The sequence below is a fragment of the Pseudophryne corroboree genome, unplaced genomic scaffold (assembly GCF_028390025.1).
Source record: "Pseudophryne corroboree isolate aPseCor3 unplaced genomic scaffold, aPseCor3.hap2 scaffold_485, whole genome shotgun sequence".
In the NCBI taxonomy this organism is placed as follows: Eukaryota; Metazoa; Chordata; class Amphibia; order Anura; family Myobatrachidae; genus Pseudophryne; species Pseudophryne corroboree.
Window position 1 is genome coordinate 100,126 of NW_026970095.1, and position 22,249 is coordinate 122,374.

General features: G+C 46.2%; 15 non-coding genes and 1 pseudogene across 15 annotated transcripts; 7 read left to right on the top strand and 9 right to left on the bottom strand.

Annotated features, from left to right (window-relative positions):
* Positions 1-121: 121 nt before the first annotated feature.
* On the bottom strand, positions 122-285 carry LOC135029342 (U1 spliceosomal RNA). Its single transcript, XR_010225494.1, has one exon. It is a non-coding gene; the product is annotated as a U1 spliceosomal RNA (small nuclear RNA).
* Positions 286-7,029: 6,744 nt separating this feature from the next.
* LOC135029434 (U5 spliceosomal RNA) lies at positions 7,030-7,145 on the bottom strand. Its single transcript, XR_010225567.1, has one exon. It is a non-coding gene; the product is annotated as a U5 spliceosomal RNA (small nuclear RNA).
* Positions 7,146-7,420: 275 nt separating this feature from the next.
* LOC135029398 (U5 spliceosomal RNA) lies at positions 7,421-7,536 on the bottom strand. The gene has a single exon (XR_010225534.1). It is a non-coding gene; the product is annotated as a U5 spliceosomal RNA (small nuclear RNA).
* A 274-nt stretch (positions 7,537-7,810) lies between these two features.
* LOC135029419 (U5 spliceosomal RNA) lies at positions 7,811-7,926 on the bottom strand. Its single transcript, XR_010225553.1, has one exon. It is a non-coding gene; the product is annotated as a U5 spliceosomal RNA (small nuclear RNA).
* A 275-nt stretch (positions 7,927-8,201) lies between these two features.
* On the bottom strand, positions 8,202-8,317 carry LOC135029409 (U5 spliceosomal RNA). Its single transcript, XR_010225543.1, has one exon. It is a non-coding gene; the product is annotated as a U5 spliceosomal RNA (small nuclear RNA).
* A 275-nt stretch (positions 8,318-8,592) lies between these two features.
* Positions 8,593-8,708, bottom strand: LOC135029399 (U5 spliceosomal RNA). The gene has a single exon (XR_010225535.1). It is a non-coding gene; the product is annotated as a U5 spliceosomal RNA (small nuclear RNA).
* Positions 8,709-8,982: 274 nt separating this feature from the next.
* On the bottom strand, positions 8,983-9,098 carry LOC135029420 (U5 spliceosomal RNA). The gene has a single exon (XR_010225554.1). It is a non-coding gene; the product is annotated as a U5 spliceosomal RNA (small nuclear RNA).
* A 264-nt stretch (positions 9,099-9,362) lies between these two features.
* On the bottom strand, positions 9,363-9,478 carry LOC135029427 (U5 spliceosomal RNA). Its single transcript, XR_010225561.1, has one exon. It is a non-coding gene; the product is annotated as a U5 spliceosomal RNA (small nuclear RNA).
* Positions 9,479-9,748: 270 nt separating this feature from the next.
* On the bottom strand, positions 9,749-9,864 carry LOC135029417 (U5 spliceosomal RNA). Its single transcript, XR_010225551.1, has one exon. It is a non-coding gene; the product is annotated as a U5 spliceosomal RNA (small nuclear RNA).
* Positions 9,865-10,008: 144 nt separating this feature from the next.
* On the top strand, positions 10,009-10,136 carry LOC135029388 (U1 spliceosomal RNA; annotated as a pseudogene).
* A 593-nt stretch (positions 10,137-10,729) lies between these two features.
* On the top strand, positions 10,730-10,893 carry LOC135029250 (U1 spliceosomal RNA). The gene has a single exon (XR_010225409.1). It is a non-coding gene; the product is annotated as a U1 spliceosomal RNA (small nuclear RNA).
* Positions 10,894-11,045: 152 nt separating this feature from the next.
* LOC135029314 (U1 spliceosomal RNA) lies at positions 11,046-11,208 on the top strand. Its single transcript, XR_010225469.1, has one exon. It is a non-coding gene; the product is annotated as a U1 spliceosomal RNA (small nuclear RNA).
* Positions 11,209-11,883: 675 nt separating this feature from the next.
* Positions 11,884-12,047, top strand: LOC135029270 (U1 spliceosomal RNA). The gene has a single exon (XR_010225428.1). It is a non-coding gene; the product is annotated as a U1 spliceosomal RNA (small nuclear RNA).
* Positions 12,048-12,199: 152 nt separating this feature from the next.
* LOC135029351 (U1 spliceosomal RNA) lies at positions 12,200-12,362 on the top strand. Its single transcript, XR_010225500.1, has one exon. It is a non-coding gene; the product is annotated as a U1 spliceosomal RNA (small nuclear RNA).
* Positions 12,363-21,575: 9,213 nt separating this feature from the next.
* Positions 21,576-21,739, top strand: LOC135029283 (U1 spliceosomal RNA). Its single transcript, XR_010225440.1, has one exon. It is a non-coding gene; the product is annotated as a U1 spliceosomal RNA (small nuclear RNA).
* A 152-nt stretch (positions 21,740-21,891) lies between these two features.
* On the top strand, positions 21,892-22,054 carry LOC135029326 (U1 spliceosomal RNA). Its single transcript, XR_010225478.1, has one exon. It is a non-coding gene; the product is annotated as a U1 spliceosomal RNA (small nuclear RNA).
* The last annotated feature ends 195 nt before the right edge of the window (positions 22,055-22,249 follow it).

Consider the following 22,249-nt stretch of genomic DNA (forward strand, 5'->3'; position numbering starts at 1 on the left):
TCGGGCACCCCCCTGTCAAGTGAAGGAGATCCAACTGAGGCAGCACAAGGGAACTCTCGAAAGAAGAACAAGGCTAGAGGAAGATCTGAGACAAAGAAATCTGACTTTTACCAGAGCTGACCAGAGGAAAGCACAAACACAGTCCCCCACTACCACAAATAATGCAGTTGAGTTTCCCACATTTGGGGAAATCACAGGGGTCAGCATACCCAGAATGCAATGAATTAACCTAACCCTGGGAGAACAATCTTCATGACCATGGTATCTCCTATGCAAAATAAGTATGATTTGGGATAGGGCTGGGGAGGGCCGCTGCTCAGGCACATCTCTGTCAAGTAAAGGAGATTCAACTGAGGCAGCACAAGGGAACTCTCATCTGGGGACAACAACTGCAGGGAGAACACATATTTTCAGATGAACATGGGAGGGCAGAAGGCTGCCTAATACTGAAGCACCCCCAAACAACAAACCAAATGCAACAACTAGTGCAAGCATTCCTGGGGGAAGGCCTGCCGCAGATGGATTTGCATATGGTGATGTCATCCAAGCAGTGGGTCAAAGTTGGTTCAAACACCTTTGCAAAGTTCTATAAGTTTGATACCCTGGCTGAGGAGGACCTCCTGTTTGCTCAATCGGTGCTGCAAAGTCATCCGCACTCTCCTGCCCGTTTGGGAGCTTTGGTATAATCCCCATGGTCCTTACGGAGTCCCCAGCATCCTCTAGGACGTAAGAGAAAATAAGATTTTAAACCTACCGGTAAATCTTTTTCTCGTAGTCCGTAGAGGATGCTGGGTGCCCGTCCCAAGTGCGGTCTACTTCTGCAAGACTTGTATATAGTTATTGCTTACATAAGGGTTATATGTTAGTTTTCATCGGTCTTGGACTGATGCTATGTTGTTTTCATACTGTTAACTGGGTAGTATATCACAAGTTATACGGTGTGATTGGTGTGGCTGGTATGAATCTTGACCTTGGATTAACAAAAATCCTTTCCTCGTACTGTCCGTCTCCTCTGGGCACAGTTTCTCTAACTGAGGTATGGAGGAGGGGCATAGAGGGAGGAGCCAGTGCACACCCAGATCTAAAGTCTTTCTTAAAGTGCCCATGTCTGCTGCGGAGCCCGTCTATCCCCCATGGTCCTTACGGAGTCCCCATCATCCTCTACGGACTACGAGAAAAAAAAATTACCGGTAGGTTTAAAATGTTATTTTTTTCTCTGCAACCCACTGCTAAATTGTGCTTCCTAGCTGTTTTTTATAAAATCACTTAATTAAATCTAACTCTGATTACGTCAGAGAAGGCCAGGTACCCTACACCATAAGAGGGGGTTTGAAATTTTGACTTGTCTACTTAAAGATCACCAAAATCTGATGACAAGGTCAATTACATCCCTGGGTGGGATTGAACCACCAACCTTTTGGTTAATAGCCCATGTAAGTGCAAGAAATCCTGAAGCACTCACTCATCATGGGAAAGTACCAATGTGTTTCTTACAAAAATTCTCCAGATTATTGACTTTTTAAAGTTTTTCTAGGAAACGTTCTAGATGAATGCTTATTAGCCTTTGTCAGTATTGACTTTCGCAAGGTGTCTCTGTGGCGCAATCGGTTAGCATGTTTGGCTATTAACCAAAAGGTTGGTGGTTCAATCCCACCCAGGGATGTAATTGACCTTGTAATCAGATTTTGGTGATCTTTAAGTAGACAAGTCAAAATTTCAAAAACCCCCCTTATGGTGTAGGGTACCTGGCCTTCTCTGATGTAATCAGAGTTAGATTTGATTAAGTGATTTTATAAAAAAAACAGCTAGGAAGCACAATTTAGCAGTGAGTTGCAGAGAAAAAAAATTATGCTGGCAGAAAAGTCCAATTGAGTGATTAAACAGCTCTTCATTTTCTGATTTTATGTTTATGCTAACAAATTTGCTCTCTGAAAAGTGTCCACAAAGCCAAGTCTCTGATTAACACCTTTGTAGGAATGGTTTTTCACCTATTACTGAATTAAACTTGCTTCATTGGAAAGGCATCAAAGATGCATCCTCATTTCAATGTCTACTGAAATAATACAGGTTGACACCAGGAAACGTCACTGCATCCTTGCTGCTTCCTCATGGGGAAGTCTGTTTAATGTGAAAACAAGGTGATATCTAATCAGCACACAGGTAAGGAATTAAGAAAATCTTTCTTTATGGGTGAAGATGTTTCTCACAAATTGTTGTCCCAATGCATCATTGAAATTCAAGATGGAAGATGATTTTCATATATCACTTGTACATTTTGCATTGCTCTTCTGGTGACAATGTAGTTTGTTTTTGTCAATTACCATTTCAGTAATAGGGTAAAGAAAATTAAGTGGATTTTTTAAAGAAAACAATGCTGTCAATATACTATTAAAACAAATTAAAATGATAAAAGTTATTGTACTTTAAGTAAAAATAAAAGTGCCAAAATATCAATCCCAGTTTTTGATTACTTTAATTATAAAAAAAAAAATGCACATAGCAGAGGATAGTTTCGATCAATCGACCTCTGGGTTATGGGCCCAGCATGCTTCCATTGCACTACTCTGCTGCTCATGGAAGTGTCAGAGATCCTGAAGACTAAATTGATTAAAGGCCTTAAAGTACTGGACTATAAGGAAAGACTTACTAGGCTGAATATTTATACACTAGAAAAGAGGTGCCTAAGAGGAGATATTATTAATATCTTCAAATATGTAAAGATACATAACAAAGAGTTATCAGAGGAATTATTTATTAAAAGAACACGTGGTCACTCGCTGCGACTGGAGGAAAGTTCAGAACGCAATGGAGGAAAGGTTTCTTCGCTGTTAGGGCAATCAGGATGTGGAATTCCCTGCCAGGGAAGGTGGTAATGGCGGACTCTGTAATTGGATTTAAAAAAGGAATGGATACATTTCTGAATGAAAAAGCTATCCAAGGTTATAATACTTAAAATATCAACATGGTTAATCCGGGGGTAACATGAGTTATAGTAGCTAACTAGTCATAAAACATTATTCAGCAAGTATGTAGAATCATCACAACTTAAAACAGGTTGAACACGATGGGCAATTTGCCTCTATTCAACCTCAAAAACTATGTTACTATATTACTATGTTATTGTAGTATACAGAACACCACAATGCAATGAGCAGTGATAGTGAGCACTGATGAGGATACTAGAACTGACACTGAGCAGCAAGATGCAGCACTGGACTATTAGTAATGTACTGTATTATGCTGAGCAACACAATGCAGCACAAGACAATGAACAGTGATACTGAGCACTGATGAGGATACTACTGAGAACTGACACTGAGCAGGAGAGACACACTACTAGTATTACTGAGCAGCAATAAGTAACCACTGATACTGAGCACTGATATTGAGATTTCCACTGAGAGAACATAGCCACGTCCTCTCCGCTCTCTCTTCAATGCACGAGTAAAAATGGCAGCAACGCGCAGCTCTTTATATGGAATCCGAATCTCGCGAGAATCCGACAGCGGGATGATGACATTTTCCCTTGTTCAGGTTTTCCGAGTCAGGCGGGAACAACCGAGCCTGCCTCGGACCAGTGTAAACCACGTGGAGTTCGTGGGGAATTCGGTTCTCGGAGAACCGAACCCGCTCCTCTCTACCTTATACCCTATCAATTTTTTTATTTTCAATCTAAGCCCCTGCAGTTTTCTGTAAGCATCTGCTTCGCTATGATGATCAACAAGTCACAAGGGCAAACACTCAGGGTTTGAGGCGTAGATCTTAGGACCAGCTGCTACAAGCATGGCAGAGGTGTCACTATCACTGGTGACACCCAGAGAGGTGGCGAGGGAGATTGTAATGCAGTGCGCGCAGATAAGCAGTGCAATGGTAAAAAGGAGGCATGGTTTCATAGGTAGGGGCGTGGCCTGGTGGCCTGAATCTACATTTTGTTGCTCCGGGTGTCCCGGGGGTTGGGGGCTGCACCCGGGGACTAGTGTGTGAGCGGTGCTGGCTCCTGCAAAGTGACAGGGCATGGCCACCCAGCATGACGCCTCCCTTCTTGACCATGCTGTAATTGCAGTCGCACTGCAGTTCAGCGTGATCATAAAAAATGGTGTAGGCTCCTGCTGGTGCAAACTGTATGTGCGCGCAGGAAGCCGCCACCATTTTTGTGATCACAGCGGCTGAATGTGATGTCATACAGTCGCTGTGACCACGCCCCCTGTGTCTCCTCCGTTGCAGACCCCATTTTGAAGCCTTGCCCCCGCACCGCTCCATCCCTGACTTGGAAATGGAGTGTTGCTGACCCACCTCTCCCCCCCTTCCCCGCCCCGATTGACAGGCAGAGGCGATCACATTCTCTGCGGGGTGCCGCAGAAAATGCAGGCACATGCGTATGCTCTTAGCAATTTTTGCAGTTGGATCGCTTATTGTGATTGCAATCCAACCTGAATCAGGCCCTATTACCTATCACAATGCGCTGCGGGCAGTACAAAATTGGGTTAATATAGGAGAAAAACCCCCAGACCTGTGCTCCTTAACTGTACCTGGTGGCTAGTGGAGCGGCTGCCCAGTAATCAGTGTCCACCGCAGTGCGCACACGGCCCACCCCCTACGGCCTCGCTCCCCTTCAGCAGCGGCCTCGTGATCCGGAAGGGTGGTGTGTGTGTGACTGACCTTAGGATGAAACCGGAGCCTCCGCTGCAGTGACCCAGCAACCAGGGCACGGGAGTATACAGCGCCGCTGGGAGTGATGAAGCTGCAGTAAAGATGTCTATTAGACCTAGCCTGCTGCAGCCCTTGTAGATTCTCATAAAACAAGTTCTTCTTTTCTTGTCAAAATTAATAGCTAAGAATAGGCTGCCTGAGGCAGGCCCCTGTTAATTGGCCTGCTACTGAAGGCACCAACTACAAACTGAGCTCCCTGTTCATGGAAGCGGGGTTATAGAGGAGAATGCACTGAGCTTCTTGGGAACAGTCAAAAGCTTTGAGCCGGTTGGTGCCTCAGATCAAGATCCTACTCTACACCCCAATGTGAATCCTTGTGGAGTCCAGTGTACCCCACAGAAGAAATTAATGTGTCACACCCATTGGCAGCAACCATAGAATAGCTGCTGACGGGCACAATTGAGAAAGGAAGGGGGGGGGGACATTTGAATCCAGCACATAGATGCAATTCAAATATGTAATTCGTACCTTCCTATTTTAAAATATAATGGATGAACCTCACCCTGTGAGAACAATCTTCATGATCAAGAGATCTCATATGCAAAATAAATATGAGTTGGGATAGGGCTGGGGAGGGCTGCTCGGGCAGCACCTCCCCCGTCAAGTTAAGGAGATTCAACTGAGGAAGCACAAGGGAACTCTCGTCTGGGGACAACAACTGCAGGGAGACCACATCTTTTCAGATGAACATGGGAGGGCGGAAGGCTGCCTAATACTGAAGCACCATATGCAACAACTAGTACAAGCATTCCTGGGGGAAGGTCTGCAGCAGACGGATTTGCATACGGTGATGTTATCCAAGCAGTGGGCCAAAGTTGACTGGAACCCTCATCTGCATATGAAAAGAGAAAAGGGGCATGCAGGGCATGGCGGCCTTTTGCAGTGCTTGGATGACCCCTAGTTCACATTAAACACCCCCACCCTCCTTTGGTGTGGGGCTCATGTTGGCCATGCCCCATCCCCTGAAGCATTCAAGCTGATTTCTTGCAGCAGCTGGGCACTGTAACAGCTCCAGAGCTGTTCTGTAAGGCAAGTAAAAGGGTGTGGGCCCTGCAGCACCACCTGTAGTTCGCATTGTGCGTTGGAAGGCACAAAGTAAGCAGACGGGAGGAGAAGTCAGGATAGTGCGCAAGGGCATTCTTTTCTCTTAGTCCGTAGAAGATGCTGGGGTCACATTAAGAACCATGGGGTATAGACGGGATCCGCAAGAGACATGGGCACTTTAAGACTTTCAAAGGGTGTGAACTGGCTCCTCCCTCTATGCCCCTCCTCCAGACTCCAGTTATAGGAACTGTGCCCAGGGAGACGGACATTTCGAGGAAAGGATTTATTGTTAAACTAAGGTGAGCATCTTACCAGCTCACACCTTAAACATTCCGCAGAACGTGGCATTCAGCAGAACACAAGCCAACGGCATGAACAATTGCAGCAAAAAGCTGACCAGAACCATAACACAACATGTGTATAACCACAAGTAATAACTGCAGACACAGTATGGACTGGGACGGGTGCCCAGCATCCTCTACAGACTAAGAGAAAAGGATTTACCGGTAGGTATTAAAATCCTATTTTCTCATACGACCTAGAGGATGCTGGGGTCACATTAAGAACCATGGGGTTATACCAAAGCTCTTGAACGGGTGGGAGAGTGCGTACGACTCTGCAGCACCGAATGACCCAACTTAAGGTTATCATCAGCCAAGGTATCAAACTTGTAAAACTTAGCAAAAGTGTTTACTAAATAGCTGCTCGGCAAAGTTGCAATGCCGAGACTCCCCGACCAGCTGCCAAGGATGAACCCACCTTTCTAGTAGAATGGGTCTTCACCTACTTCAGTAACGGCAATCCTGCCGTGGAACGAGCATGCTGAATCTTACCACAGATCCAGCGCATAATGGTCTGCATGGAAGCAGGACACCAAATCCTGTTGGGAGCATACAGGACAAACAGAGCCTCTGTTTTCCTAATCTGAACCGTTCTGGTGACATACATTTTCAAAGTTCTGACCACAGCCAGAGACTTTGACTCAACGAAGGTGTCAGTGGCCAAAGGCACCATGTGGAAAGATGAACCACCTTCGGCAGAAATTGTTGACGTGTCCTCAATTCTGCTCTATCTTCATGAAAGATCAAATAAAGGCTCTTGTGATACTGCATGGTTTGTACTGTTTTCCATGTGCTCCCAGACCTTTAAGCAAGTAGCATTGTCAAGAAAGTTCTGTTTAAAAAGAAACAACATTTACTGTCATTGTTATGCAAATAAACTAACATTAAAGCTAACAAGAAAGCACACTCGTTCTGTCTTTAAACTGATAAAAGAAACCCCAATAATATGGGGCATGCAAAAATTGAGATAAAACTCAGTTTTGCTCCTCTCCACGGAAATCTTTAATAAAAGGCGAAATATTTGTTAGTTCTGAAGAGAAACCAGAGCATGACCAAGATTCCACCTGTCGCCTGAGTGCCATGCCAGCAGTTCTCATTCAGCTGAAAGTGAGCACCCAATTTGAATGAAAGAAAGCAGATTTCTCACCAGGCTTCCCCTTGCTATAAACATGGTTTGTACTCTTTTCCATGTGCTCCCAGATCTTTCAAGCAATTAGTGTGGTCAAGAAAGTTCTGTTTGAAAAGAAACAAACATTTACTGTCATTTCTATGCAAATGAGCTTACATTAAAGCACACTCGTTCTATCTTTAAACCGATAAAATAAAACCCCAATAAGATGGGGCATGCAAAAATTGAGATAAAACTCAGTTTTGCTCCTCTCCACGGAAATCTTTAGTAAAAGGCGAAAGATTTGTTCGTTCTGAAGAGAAACCAGAACATGACCAAGATTCCACCTGTCGCCTGAGTGCCATGCCAGCAGTCCTCATTCAGCTCAAAGTGAGCACCCAATTTGAAAGAAAGAAAGCAGATTTCTCACCAGGCTTCCCCTTGCTATAAACATGGTTTGTACTCTTTTCCATGTGCTCCCAGATCTTTCAAGCAATTAGTATAGTCAAGAAAGTTCTGTTTGAAAAGAAACAAACATTTACTGTCATTTCTATGCAAATGAGCTTACATTAAAGCACACTCGTTCTATCTTTAAACCGATAAAAGAAACCCCAATAAGACGGAGCATGCAAAAATTGAGATAAAACTCAGTTTTGCTCCTCTCCACGGAAATCTTTAGTAAAAGGCGAAAGATCTGTTCGTTTTGAAGAGAAACCAGAGCATGACCAAGATTCCACCTGTCGCCTGAGTGCCATGCCAGCAATCCTCATTCAGCTCAAAGTGAGCACCCAATTTGAAAGAAAGAAAGCAGATTTCTCACCAGGCTTCCCCTTGCTATAAACATGGTTTGTACTCTTTTCCATGTGCTCCCAGATCTTTCAAGCAATTAGTGTGGTCAAGAAAGTTCTGTTTGAAAAGAAACAAACATTTACTGTCATTTCTATGCAAATGAGCTTACATTAAAGCACACTCGTTCTATCTTTAAACCGATAAAATAAAATCCCAATAAGATGGGGCATGCAAAAATTGAGATAAAACTCAGTTTTGCTCCTCTCCACGGAAATCTTTAGTAAAAGGCGAAAGATTTGTTCGTTCTGAAGAGAAACCAGAACATGACCAAGATTCCACCTGTCGCCTGAGTGCCATGCCAGCAGTCCTCATTCAGCTCAAAGTGAGCACCCAATTTGAAAGAAAGAAAGCAGATTTCTCACCAGGCTTCCCCTTGCTATAAACATGGTTTGTACTCTTTTCCATGTGCTCCCAGATCTTTCAAGCAATTAGTGTGGTCAAGAAAGTTCTGTTTGAAAAGAAACAAACATTTACTGTCATTTCTATGCAAATGAGCTTACATTAAAGCACACTCGTTCTATCTTTAAACCGATAAAATAAAACCCCAATAAGATGGGGCATGCAAAAATTGAGATAAAACTCAGTTTTGCTCCTCTCCACGGAAATCTTTAGTAAAAGGCGAAAGATTTGTTCGTTCTGAAGAGAAACCAGAACATGACCAAGATTCCACCTGTCGCCTGAGTGCCATGCCAGCAGTCCTCATTCAGCTCAAAGTGAGCACCCAATTTGAAAGAAAGAAAGCAGATTTCTCACCAGGCTTCCCCTTGCTATAAACATGGTTTGTACTCTTTTCCATGTGCTCCCAGATCTTTCAAGCAATTAGTATAGTCAAGAAAGTTCTGTTTGAAAAGAAACAAACATTTACTGTCATTTCTATGCAAATGAGCTTACATTAAAGCACACTCGTTCTATCTTTAAACCGATAAAAGAAACCCCAATAAGACGGAGCATGCAAAAATTGAGATAAAACTCAGTTTTGCTCCTCTCCACGGAAATCTTTAGTAAAAGGCGAAAGATCTGTTCGTTTTGAAGAGAAACCAGAGCATGACCAAGATTCCACCTGTCGCCTGAGTGCCATGCCAGCAATCCTCATTCAGCTCAAAGTGAGCACCCAATTTGAAAGAAAGAAAGCAGATTTCTCACCAGGCTTCCCTTTGCTATAAACATGGTTTGTACTCTTTTCCATGTGCTCCCAGATCTTTCAAGCAATTAGAATGGTCAAGAAAGTTCTGCTTGAAAAGAAACAGACATTTATAGTCATTGTTATGCAAATAAACTTACATTAAAGCTAACAAGAAACTGATAAAAGAAACCCCAATAATATGGGGCATGCAAAAATTGAGATAAAACTCAGTTTTGCTCCTCTCCACAGAAATCTTTAATAAAAGGCGAAAGATTTGTTCGTTCTGAAGAGAAACCAGAGCATGACCAAGATTCCACCTGTCGCCTAAATGCTGTGTCAGCAGTCCTCATTCAGATCAAAGTGAGCGCCCAACTTGAAAGTAAGCAGATTTCTCACCTGGCTTCTCCTTGCTATAAGCATGGTTTGTACTGTATTCCATGTGCTCCCAGATCTTTCAAGCAAGTAGCATGGTCAAGAAAGTTCTGTTTGAAAAGAAACAAACATTTACTGTCATTTCTATGCAAATGAGCTTACATTAAAGCACACTCATTCTATCTTTAAACCGATAAAAGAAACCCCAAAAAGATGGGGCATGCAAAAATTGAGATAAAACTCGGTTTTGCTCCTCTCCACGGAAATCTTTAATAAAAGGCGAAAGATTTGTTCGTTCTGAAGAGAAACCAGAGCATGACCAAGATTTTTATCTGAAAATATGTGTTCTCCCTGCAGTTGTTGTCCCCAGATGAGAGTTCCCTTGTGCTGCCTCAGTTGAATCTCCTTTACTTGACAGAGATGTGCCTGAGCAGCGGCCCTCCCCAGCCCTATCCCAAATCATACTTATTTTGCATAGGAGATACCATGGTCATGAAGATTGTTCTCCCAGGGTGAGGTTCATTCATTGCATTCTGGGTATGCTGACCCCTGTGATTTTCCCAAATGTGGGAAACTCGCTTTTATACCCTTGTGCACTATCCTGACTTCTCCTCCTGTCTGCTTACTTTGTGCCTTCCAATGCACAATGCAAACTACAGGTAGTGCTGCAGGGCCCACACCCTTTTACTTGCCTTACAGAGCAGCTCTGGAGCTGATACAGTGCCAAGCTGCTGCAAGAAATCAGCTTGAATGCTTCAGGGGATGGGGCATGGCCAACATGAGCCCCACACCGAAGGAGGGTGGGGGTGTTTAATGCGAACTAAGGGTCATCCAAGCGCCGCAAAAGGCCGCCATGCCCTGCATACCCCTTTTCTCTTTTCATATGCAGATGAGGGTTCCAGCCAACTTTGGCCCACTGCTTGGATGACATCACCGTATGCAAATCCGTCTTCTGCAGAACTTCCCCCAGGAATGCTTGCACTAGTTGTTGCATTTGGTTTGTTGTTTGGGGGTGCTTCAGTATTAGGCAGCCTTCTGCCCTCCCATGTTCATCTGAAAATATGTGTTCTCCCTGCAGTTGTTGTCCCCAGATGAGAATTCCCTTGTGCTGCCTCAGTTGAATCTCCTTTACTTGACAGAGATGTGCATGAGCAGCGGCCCTCCCCAGCCCTATCCCAAATCATACTTATTTTGCATAGGAGATACCATGGTCATGAAGATTGTTCTCCCAGGGTGAGGTTCATTCATTGCATTTTGGGTATGCTGACCCCTGTGATTTACCCAAATGTGGGAAACTCGACTGCATTATTTGTGGTAGTGGGGGACTGTGTTTGTGCTTTCCTCTGGTCAGCTCTGTTAAAACTCAGATTTCTTTGTCTCAGATTTTCCTCTAGCCTTGTTCTTCTTTCGAGAGTTCCCTTGTGCTGCCTCAGGTGGATCTCCTTCACTTGACAGGGGGGTGCCCGAGCAGCGACCCTCCCCAGCTCTAGCCCAACTCCTACTTACCTGCCAGGTGAGATACTATGATCAGGAAGGTGCTTCTCCCAGGGCAAGGCTCACCCATTGCACTCTGGGTGTGCTGCTCCTACGATTTCCCCAAATGTGGGACACTTGACTGCATAATTTGTGTTTCCTCTGGTCGGCTCTCGTATAATTCAGATCTCTTTGTCTCAGGTCTTTCTCCAGCCTAGTTTGCTGTCTGTTTCCACTTCTTTTATCTTGAGCCCCTCCCTTCTATACCCTTGTGCACTATCCTGACTTCTCCTCCCGTCTGCTTACTTTGTGCCTTCCAATGCACAATGCAAACTACAGGTAGTGCTGCAGGGCCCACACAATCTTTTACTTGCCTTAAAGAGCAGCTCTGGAGCTGTTACAGTGCCCAGCTGCTGCAAGAAATCAGCTTGAATGCTTCAGGGGATGGGGCATGGCCAACATGAGCCCCACACCAAAGGTGGGTGGGGGTGTTTAATGCGAACTAGGGGTAATCCAAGCACCGCAAAAGGCCGCCATGCCCTGCACGCCCCTTTTCTCTTTTCATATGCAGATGAGGGTTGAAGCCAACTTTGACCCACTGCTTGGATGACATCACCATATGCAAATCCATCTGCTGCAGGCCTTGCCCCAGGAATGCTTGCACTAGTTGTTGCATTTGGTTTGTTGTTTGGGGGTGCTTCAGTATTAGGCAGCCTTCTGCCCTCCCATGTTCATCTGAAAATATGTGTTCTCCCTGCAGTTGTTGTCCCCAGATGAGAGTTCCCTTGTGCTGCCTCAGTTGAATCTCCTTTACTTGACAGAGATGTGCCTGAGCAGCGGCCCTCCCAGCCCTATCCCAAATCATACTTATTTTGCATAGGAGACACCATGGTCATGAAGATTGTTCACCCAGGGTGAGGTTCATTCATTGCATTCTGGGTATGCTGACCCCTGTGATTTCCCCAAATGTGGGAAACTCGCCTGCATTTTTTGTGGTAGTGGGGGACTGTGTTTGTGTTTTCCTCTGGTCAGCTCTGGTAAAAGTCAGATTTCTTTGTCTCATATATTCCTCTAGCCTTGTTCTTCTTTCGAGAGTTCCCTTGTGCTGCCTCAGTTGGATCTCCTTCACTTGACAGGGGGGTGCCCGAGCAGTGACCCTCCCCAGCTCTAGCCCAACTCCTACTTACCTGCCAGGTGAGATACTATGATCATGAAGGTGCTTCTCCCAGGGCAAGGCTCACCCATTGCACTCTGGGTGTGCTGCTCCTGTGATTTCCCCAAATGTGGGAAACTTGATTGCATAATTTGTGTTTCCCCTGGTCGGCTCTCGTATAATTCAGATCTCTTTGTCTCAGGTCTCTCTCCAGCCTAGTTTGCTGTCTGTTTCCACTTCTCTTTTCTGGAGCCACTCCCTTCTATGCCCTTGCGCACTATCCTGACTTCTCCCGTCTGCTTACTTTGTGCCTTCCAACGCACAATGCGAACTACAGGTAGTGCTGCAGGGCCCACACCCTTTTAGTTGCCTTACAGAGCAGCTCTGGAGCTGTTACAGTGCCCAGCTGCTGCAAGAAATCAGCTTGAATGCTTCAGGGGCTGGGGCATAGCCAACATGAGCCCCACACCAAAGGAGGGTGGGGGTGTTTAATGCGAACTAGGGGTCATCCAAGCACCGCAAAAGGCCGCCATGCCCTGCATGCCCCTTTTCTCTTTTCATATGCAGATGAGGGTTCCAGCCAACTTTGGCCCACTGCTTGGATGACATCACCGTATGCAAATCCGTCTGCTGCAGACCTTCCCCCAGGAATGCTTGTACTAGTTGTTGCATATGGTTTGATATTTGATGGTGCTTCAGTATTAGGCAGCCTTCCGCCCTCCCATGTTCATCTGAAAAGATGTGGTCTCCCTGCAGTTGTTGTCCCCAGACGAGAGTTCCCTTGTGCTTCCTCAGTTGAATCTCCTTAACTTGATGGGGGAGGGGCTGCCCGAGCAGCCACCCTCCCCAGCCCTATCCCAACTCATACTTATTTTGCATATGAGATCTCTTGATCATGAAGATTGTTCTCACAGGGTGAAGTTCATCCATTATATTTTAAAATAGGAAGGTACAAATTACATATTTGAATTGCATCTATGTGCTGGATTCAAATGTCCCCCCCCCCTTCCTTTCTCAATTGTGCCCATCAGCAGCTATTCTAAGGTTGCTGCCAATGGGTGTGACACATTAATTTCTTCTGTGGGGTACACAGGACTCCACAAGGATTCACATTGGGGTGTAGAGTAGGATCTTGATCTGAGGCACCAACCGACTCAAAGCTTTTGACTGTTCCCAAGATGCTCAGCGCATCCTCCTCTATAACCCCGCTTCCATGAACAGGGAGCTCAGTTTGTAGTTGGTGCCTTCAGTAGCAGGCCACTTAACAGGGGCCTGCCTCAGGAAGCCAATTCTTAGCTATTCATTTTGACAAGAAAAGAAGAACTTGTTTTATGAGAATCTACAAGGGCTGCAGCAGGCTAGGTCTAATAGACATCTTTACTGCAGCTTCATCACTCCCAGCGGCGCTGTATACTCCCGTGCCCTGGTTGCTGGGTCACTGCAGCGGAGGCTCCGGTTTCTTCCTAAGGTCAGTCACACACACACCGCCCTTCCGGATCACGAGGCCGCTGATGAAGGGGAGCGTGGCCGTAGGGGGTGGACCGTGTGCGCACTGGCGTGGACACTGATTACTGGGCAGCCGCTCCACTAGCCACCAGGTACAGTTAAGGAGCACAGGTCTGGGGGTTTTTCTCCTATATTAAACCAATTTTGTACTGCCCGCAGCGCATTGTGATAGGTAATAGGGCCTGATTCAGGTTGGATTGCAATCACAATAAGTGATCCAACTGCAAAAATTGCTAAGAGCATACGCATGTGCCTGCATTTTCTGCGGCACCCCGCAGAGAATGCGATCGCCTCTGCCTGTCAATCGGGGCAGGGGGGGAGAGGGGGGTCAGCAACACTCCATTTCCAAGTCAGGGATGGAGCGGTGCGGGGGCAAGGCTTCAAAATGGGGTCTGCAATGGAGGAGACACAGGGGGCGTGGTCACAGCAGCTGTATGACATCACATTCAGCCGCTGTGATCACAAAAATGGTGGCGGCTTCCTGCGCGCACATACAGTCTGCACCAGCAGGAGGCTACACCATTTTTTATGATCACGCTGAACTGCAGTGCGACTGCAATTACAGCATGGTCAAGAAGGGAGGCGTCATGCTGGGTGGCCATAAGAGATGAGCGGGTTCGGTTCCTCGGAATCCGAACCCGCCCGAACTTCACCCTTTTTTGCTCGGGTCCGAGCAGACTCGGATCCTCTCGCCTTGCTCGGTTAACCCGAGCGCGCCCGAACGTCATCATCCCGCTGTCGGATTCTCACGAGACTTGGATTCTATATAAGGAGCCGCGCGTCGCCGCCATTTTCACACGTGCATTGAGATTGATAGGGAGAGGACGTGGCTGGCGTCCTCTCCGTTTAGATTAGAAGATAGAGACGAGTGACATTTGATTTACTACTAATTTGGGGAGCAGTTGAACTTGTCAGGAGTACTCAGTAGTGCAGAGTTTTGCTGATAGTGACCACCAGTTTTATTATTTATAATCCGTTCTCTGCCTGAAAAAAAACGATACACATACCATATCTGTGCTCAGCCTCAGTGTGCTGCATGATATATCATCTATGTATATCTGACTGTGCTGAGTGCTCACTGCTCACACAGCTTAATTGTGGGGGAGACTGGGGAGCAGTTATAGCAGGAGTACAGTGCACACTTTTGCTGCCAGTGTGACCACCAGTATATTGTCTGCCTGAAAAAGTTAAACACTCCTGTGGTGTTTTTTTTTTATTCTATAAATGCATTCTGCTGACAGTGTCCAGCAGGTCCGTCATACATATATTATATAAATATTTACCTGCAGTAGTGTTATATTTTTTTTTTCATCTTTATCATCTCTATATTAGCAGACGCAGTACGGTAGTCCACGGCTGTGGCTATCTCTGTGTCGTCAGTGCTCGTCCATAATTGTATACCTACCTACCTGTGGTGGTTTTTTTTTTTCTATCTTCTTCATACTAGTAGTTTAGGAGTCTACTGACAGTGTCCACCAGGTCCATCATTATATTATATACCTACAGTAGTAATATATTTATTATATTATCTATACTAGCAGACGCAGTACGGTAGTCCACGGCTGTGGCTATCTCTGTGTCGTCAGTGCTCGTCCATAATTGTATACCTACCTACCTGTGGTGGGGTTTTTTTTTTATCTTCTTCATACTAGTAGTTTAGCAGTCTGCTGACAGTGTCCACCAGGTCCGTCATTATATTATATACCTACAGTAGTAATATATTTATTATATTATCTATACTAGCAGATGCAGTACGGTAGTCCACGGCTGTACCTACCTCTGTGTCGTCAGTGCTCGTCCATAATTGTATACCTACCTGTGGTGGGGTTTTTTTTTCTATCTTCTTCATACTAGTAGTTTAGGAGTCTGCTGACAGTGTCCACCAGGTCCGTCATTATATTATATACCTACAGTAGTAATATATTTAGTATATTATCTATACTAGCAGACGCAGTACGGTAGTCCACGGCTGTACCTACCTCTGTGTCGTCACTCGTCCATAATTGTATACCTAACTGTGGTGGTTTTTTTTTTCTATCTTCTTCATACTAGTAGTTTAGCAGTCTGCTGACAGTGTCCACCAGGTCCGTCATTATATTATATATACCTACAGTAGTTATATATATTTTTTTTTATATCATTAATTATCATCTCTATACTAGCAGACGCAGTACGGTAGGCCACGGCTGTGGCTATCTCTGTGTCGTCAGTGCTCGTCCATAATTGTATACCTACCTACCTGTGGTGGAAGTTTTTTTCTATCTTCTTCATACTAGTAGTTTAGCAGTCTGCTGACAGTGTCCACCAGGTCCGTCATTATATTATATATACCTACAGTAGTTATATATATATTTTTTTTTATATCATTAATTATCATCTCTATACTAGCAGACGCAGTACGGTAGTCCACGGCTGTAGCTACCTCTGTGTCGTCAGTCACTCGTCATCCATAAGTATACTAGTATCCATCCATCTCCATTGTTTACCTGAGGTGCCTTTTAGTTGTGCCTATTAAAATATGGAGAACAAAAATGTTGAGGTTCCAAAAATAGGGAAAGATCAAGATCCACTTCCACCTCGTGCTGAAGCTGCTGCCACTAGTCATGGCCGAGACGATGAAATTCCATCAACGTCGTCTGCCAAGGCCGATGCCCAATGTCATAGTACAGAGCATGTAAAATCCAAAACACAAAAGATCAGTAAAAAAATGACTCAAAAATCTAAATAAAAATCGTCGGAGGAGAAGCGTAAACTTGCCAATATGCCATTTACCACACGGAGTGGCAAGGAACGGCTGAGGCCCTGGCCTATCTTCATGGCTAGTGGTTCAGCTTCACATGAGGATGGAAGCACTCAGCCTCTCGCTAGAAAAATGAAAAGACTTAAGCTGGCAAAAGCACAGCAAAGAACTGTGCGTTCTTCAAAATCACAAATCCACAAGGAGAGTCCAATTGTGTCGGTTGCGATGCCTGACCTTCCCAACACTGGACGTGAAGAGCATGCACCTTCCACCATTTGCACGCCCCCTGCAAGTGCTGGAAGGAGCACCCGCAGTCCAGTTCCTGATAGTCAGATTGAAGATGTCAGTGTTGAAGTACACCAGGATGAGGAGAATATGGGTGTTGCTGGCGCTGGGGAGGAAATTGACAAGGAGGATTCTGATGGTGAGGTGGTTTGTTTAAGTCAGGCACCCGGCGAGACACCTGTTGTCCGTGGGAGGAATATGGCCATTGACATGCCTGGTGAAAATACCAAAAAAATCAGCTCTTCGGTGTGGAAGTATTTCAACAGAAATGCGGACAACAGGTGTCAAGCCGTGTGTTGCCTTTGTCAAGCTGTAATAAGTAGGGGTAAGGACGTTAACCACCTCGGAACATCCTCCCTTATACGTCACCTGCAGCGCATTCATCATAAGTCAGTGACAAGTTCAAAAACTTTGGGCGACAGCGGAAGCAGTCCACTGACCAGTAAATCCCTTCCTCTTGTAACCAAGCTCACGCAAACCACCCCACCAACTCCCTCAGTGTCAATTTCCTCCTTCCCCAGGAATGCCAATAGTCCTGCAGGCCATGTCACTGGCAATTCTGACGAGTTCTCTCCTGCCTGGGATTCCTCCGATGCATCCTTGAGTGTAACGCCTACTGCTGCTGGCGCTGCTGTTGTTGCTGCTGGGAGTCGATGGTCATCCCAGAGGGGAAGTCGTAAGACCACTTTTACTACTTCCACCAAGCAATTGACTGTCCAACAGTCCTTTGCGAGGAAGATGAAATATCACAGCAGTCATCCTGCTGCAAAGCGGATAACTGAGGCCTTGGCATCCTGGGCAGTGAGAAACGTGGTTCCGGTATCCATCATTACTTCAGAGCCAACTATAGACTTGATTGAGGTACTGTGTCCCCGGTACCAAATACTATCTAGGTTCCATTTCTCTAGGCAGGCGATACCGAAAATGTACACAGACCTCAGAAAAAGACTCACCAGTGTCCTAAAAAATGCAGTTGTACCCAATGTCCACTTAACCACGGACATGTGGACAAGTGGAGCAGGGCAGACTCAGGACTATATGACTGTGACAGCCCACTGGGTAGATGTATTGACTCCCGCCGCAAGAACAGCAGCGGCGGCACCAGTAGCAGCATCTCGCAAACGCCAACTCTTTCCTAGGCAGGCTACGCTTTGTATCACCGCTTTCCAGAATACGCACACAGATGAAAACCTCTTACGGCAACTGAGGAAGATCATCACAGAATGGCTTACCCCAATTGGACTCTCCTGTGGATTTGTGGCATCGGACAACGCCAGCAATATTGTGCGTGCATTATATCTGGGCAAATTCCAGCACGTCCCATGTTTTGCACATACCTTGAATTTGGTGGTGCAGAATTATTTAAAAAACGACAGGGGCGTGCAAGAGATGCTGTCGGTGGCCACAAGAATTGCGGGACACTTTCGGCGTACAGGCACCACGTACAGAAGACTGGAGCAACACCAAAAACGCCTGAACCTGCCCTGCCATCATCTGAAGCAAGAAGTGGAAACGAGGTGGAATTCAACCCTCTATATGCTTCAGAGGATGGAGGAGCAGCAAAAGGCCATTCAAGCCTATACATCTGACCACGATATAGGAGGTGGAATGCACCTGTCTCAAGCGCAGTGGAGAATGATTTCAACGTTGTGCAAGGTTCTGCAACCTTTTGAACTTGCCACACGTGAAGTCAGTTCAGACACTGCCAGCCTGAGTCAGGTCATTCCCGTCATCAGGCTTTTGCAGAAGAAGCTGGAGACATTGAAGGAGGAGCTAAGACAGAGCGATTCCGCTAGGCATGTGGGACTTGTGGATGGAGCCCTTCATTCGCTTAACCAGGATTCACGGGTGGTCAATCTGTTGAAATCAGAGCACTACATTTTGGCCACCGTGCTCGATCCTAGATTTAAAACCTACGTTGTATCTCTCTTTCCGGCAGACACAAGTCTGCAGGGGTTCAAAGACCTGCTGGTGAGAAAATTATCAAGTCAAGCGGAACTTGATCGGTCAACAGCTCCTCCTTCACAGTCTCCCGCAATTGGGGGTGCGAGGAAAAGGCTCAGAATTCCGAGCCCACCCGCTGGCGGTGATGCAGGGCAGTCTGGAGCGACTGCTGATGCTGACATCTGGTCCGGACTGAAGGACCTGCCAACGATTACGGACATGTCGTCTACTGTCACTGCATATGATTCTCTCACCATTGAAAGAATGGTGGAGGATTATATGAGTGACCGCATCCAAGTAGGCACGTCAGACAGTCCGTACGTATACTGGCAGGAAAAAGAGGCAATTTGGAGGCCCTTGCACAAACTGGCTTTATTCTACCTAAGTTGCCCTCCCACAAGTGTGTACTCCGAAAGAGTGTTTAGTGCCGCCGCTCACCTTGTCAGCAATCGGCGTACGAGGTTACTTCCAGAAAATGTGGAGAAGATGATGTTCATTAAAATGAATTATAATCAATTGCTCCGTGGAGACATTGACCAGCAGCAATTGCCTCCACAAAGTATACAGGGAGCTGAGATGGTGGATTCCAGTGGGGACGAATTGATAATCTGTGAGGAGGGGGATGTACACGGTGATGAATCGGAGGATGATGATGAGGTGGACATCTTGCCTCTATAGAGCCAGTTTGTGCAAGGAGAGATTAATTGCTTCTTTTTTGGTGGGGGTCCAAACCAACCCGTCATTTCAGTCACAGTCGTGTGGCAGACCCTGTCACTGAAATGATGGGTTGGTTAAAGTGTGCATGTCCTGTTTATACAACATAAGGGTGGGTGGGAGGGCCCAAGGCAATTCCACCTTGCACCTCTTTTTTCTTTTATTTTTCTTTGCGTCATGTGCTGTTTGGGGAGTGTTTTTTGGAAGGGCCATCCTGCGTGACACTGCAGTGCCACTCCTAGATGGGCCAGGTGTTTGTGTCGGCCACTTGGGTCGCTGAGCTTAGTCACACAGCTACCTCATTGCGCCTCTTTTTTTCTTTGCGTCATGTGCTGTTTGGGGAGTGTTTTTTGGAAGGGCCATCCTGCGTGACACTGCAGTGACACTCCTAGATGGGCCAGGTGTTTGTGTCGTCCACTTGGGTCGCTGAGCTTAGTCACACAGCTACCTCATTGCGCCACTTTTTTTCTTTGCGTCATGTGCTGTTTGGGGAGTGTTTTTTGGAAGGGCCATCCTGCGTGACACTGCAGTGCCACTCCTAGATGGGCCAGGTGTTTGTGTCGGCCACTTGGGTCGCTGAGCTTAGTCACACAGCTACCTCATTGCGCCTCTTTTTTTCTTTGCGTCATGTGCTGTTTGGGGAGTGTTTTTGGAAGGGCCATCCTGCGTGACACTGCAGTGCCACTCCTAGATGGGCCAGGTGTTTGTGTCGGCCACTTGGGTCGCTGAGCTTAGTCACACAGCTACCTCATTGCGCCTCTTTTTTTCTTTGCGTCATGTGCTGTTTGGGGAGTGTTTTTTGGAAGGGCCATCCTGCGTGACACTGCAGTGCCACTCCTAGATGGGCCAGGTGTTTGTGTCGGCCACTTGGGTCGCTGAGCTTAGTCACACAGCTACCTCATTGCGCCTCTTTTTTTCTTTGCGTCATGTGCTGTTTGGGGAGTGTTTTTTGGAAGGGCCATCATGCGTGACACTGCAGTGCCACTCCTAGATGGGCCAGGTGTTTGTGTCGGCCACTTGGGTCACTGAGCTTAGTCATCCAGCGACCTCGGTGCAAATTTTAGGACTAAAAATAATATTGTGAGGTGTGAGGTGTTAAGAATAGACTGAAAATTAGTGGAAATTATGGTTATTGAGGTTAATAATACTTTGGGATCAAAATGACTCCCAAATTCTATGATTTAAGCTGTTTTTTAGGGTTTTTTTAAAAAAACACCCGAATCCAAAACACACCCGAATCCGACAAAAAAAATTCGGTGAGGTTTAGCCAAAACGCGTTCGAACCCAAAACACGGCCGCGGAACCGAACCCAAAACCAAAACACAAAACCCGAAAAATTTCCGGTGCACATCTCTAGTGGCCATGCCATGTCACTGTGCAGGAGCCAGCACCGCTCACACACTAGTCCCCGGTGCAGCCCCCAACCCCCGGGACACCCGGAGCAACAAAATGTAGATTCAGGCCACCAGGCCACGCCCCTACCTATGAAACCATGCCTCCTTTTTACCATTGCGCTGCTTATCTGCGCGCACTGCATTACAATCTCCCTCGCCACCTCTCTGGGTGTCACCAGTGATAGTGACACCTCTGCCATGCTTGTAGCAGCTGGTCCTAAGATCTACACCTCAAGCCCTGAGTGTTTGCCCTTGTGACTTGTTGATCATCATAGCAAAGCAGATGCTTACAGAAAACTGCAGGGGCTTAGATTGAAAATAAAAAAAATTGATGGGTATAAGGTAGAGAGGAGCGGGTTCGGTTCTCCGAGAACCGAATTCCCCACGAACCCCACGAACTCCTCCTCCGAGGCAGGCTCGGTTGTTCCCGCCTGACTCGGAAAACCTGAACAAGGGAAAATGTCATCATCCCGCTGTCGGATTCTCGCGAGATTCGGATTTCATATAAAGAGTGCAAGCATTCCTGGGGGAAGGCCTGCAGCAGATGGATTTGCATATGGTGATGTCATCCAAGCAGTGGGTCAAAGTTGGCTTCAGAAACAAACAGGAATGCTTGCACTAGTTGTTGCATTTGGTTTGTTGTTTGGGGGTGCTTCAGTATTAGGCAGCCTTCTGCCCTCCCATGTTCATCTGAAAATATGTGTTCTCCCTGCAGTTGTTGTCCCCAGATGAGAGTTCCCTTGTGCTGCCTCAGTTGAATCTCCTTTACTTGACAGAGATGTGCCTGAGCAGCGGCCCTCCCCAGCCCTATCCCAAATCATACTTATTTTGCATATGAGATACCATGGTCATGAAGATTATTCTCCCAGGGTGAGGTTCATTCATTGCATTCTGGGTATGCTGACCCCTGTGATTTCCCCAAATGTGGGTAACTCGACTGCATTATTTGTGGTAGTGGGGGACTGTGTTTGTGTTTTCCTCTGGTCAGCTCTGGTAAAAGTCAGATTTCTTTGTTTCAGATCTTCCTCTAGCCTTGTTCTTCTTTCGAGAGTTCCCTTGTGCTGCCTCAGTTGGATCTCCTTCACTTGACAGGGGGGTGCCCGAGCAGCGACCCTCCCCAGCTCAAGCCCAACTCCTACTTACCTGCCAGGTGAGATACTATGATCATGAAGGTGCTTCTTCCAGGGCAAGGCTCACCCATTGCACTCTGGGTGTGCTGCCCCTGCGATTTCCCCAAATGTGGGAAACTTGACTGCATAATTTGTGTTTCCCCTGGTCGGCTCTCGTATAATTCAGATCTCTTTGTCTCAGGTCTCTCTCCAGCCTAGTTTGCTGTCTGTTTCCACTTCTTTTTTCTTGAGCCCCTCCCTTTTATACCCTTGTGCACTATCCTGACTTCTCCTCCTGTCTGCTTACTTTGTGCCTTCCAATGCACAATGCAAACTACACACCCTTTTACTTGCCTTACAGAGCAGCTCTGGAGCTGTTACAGT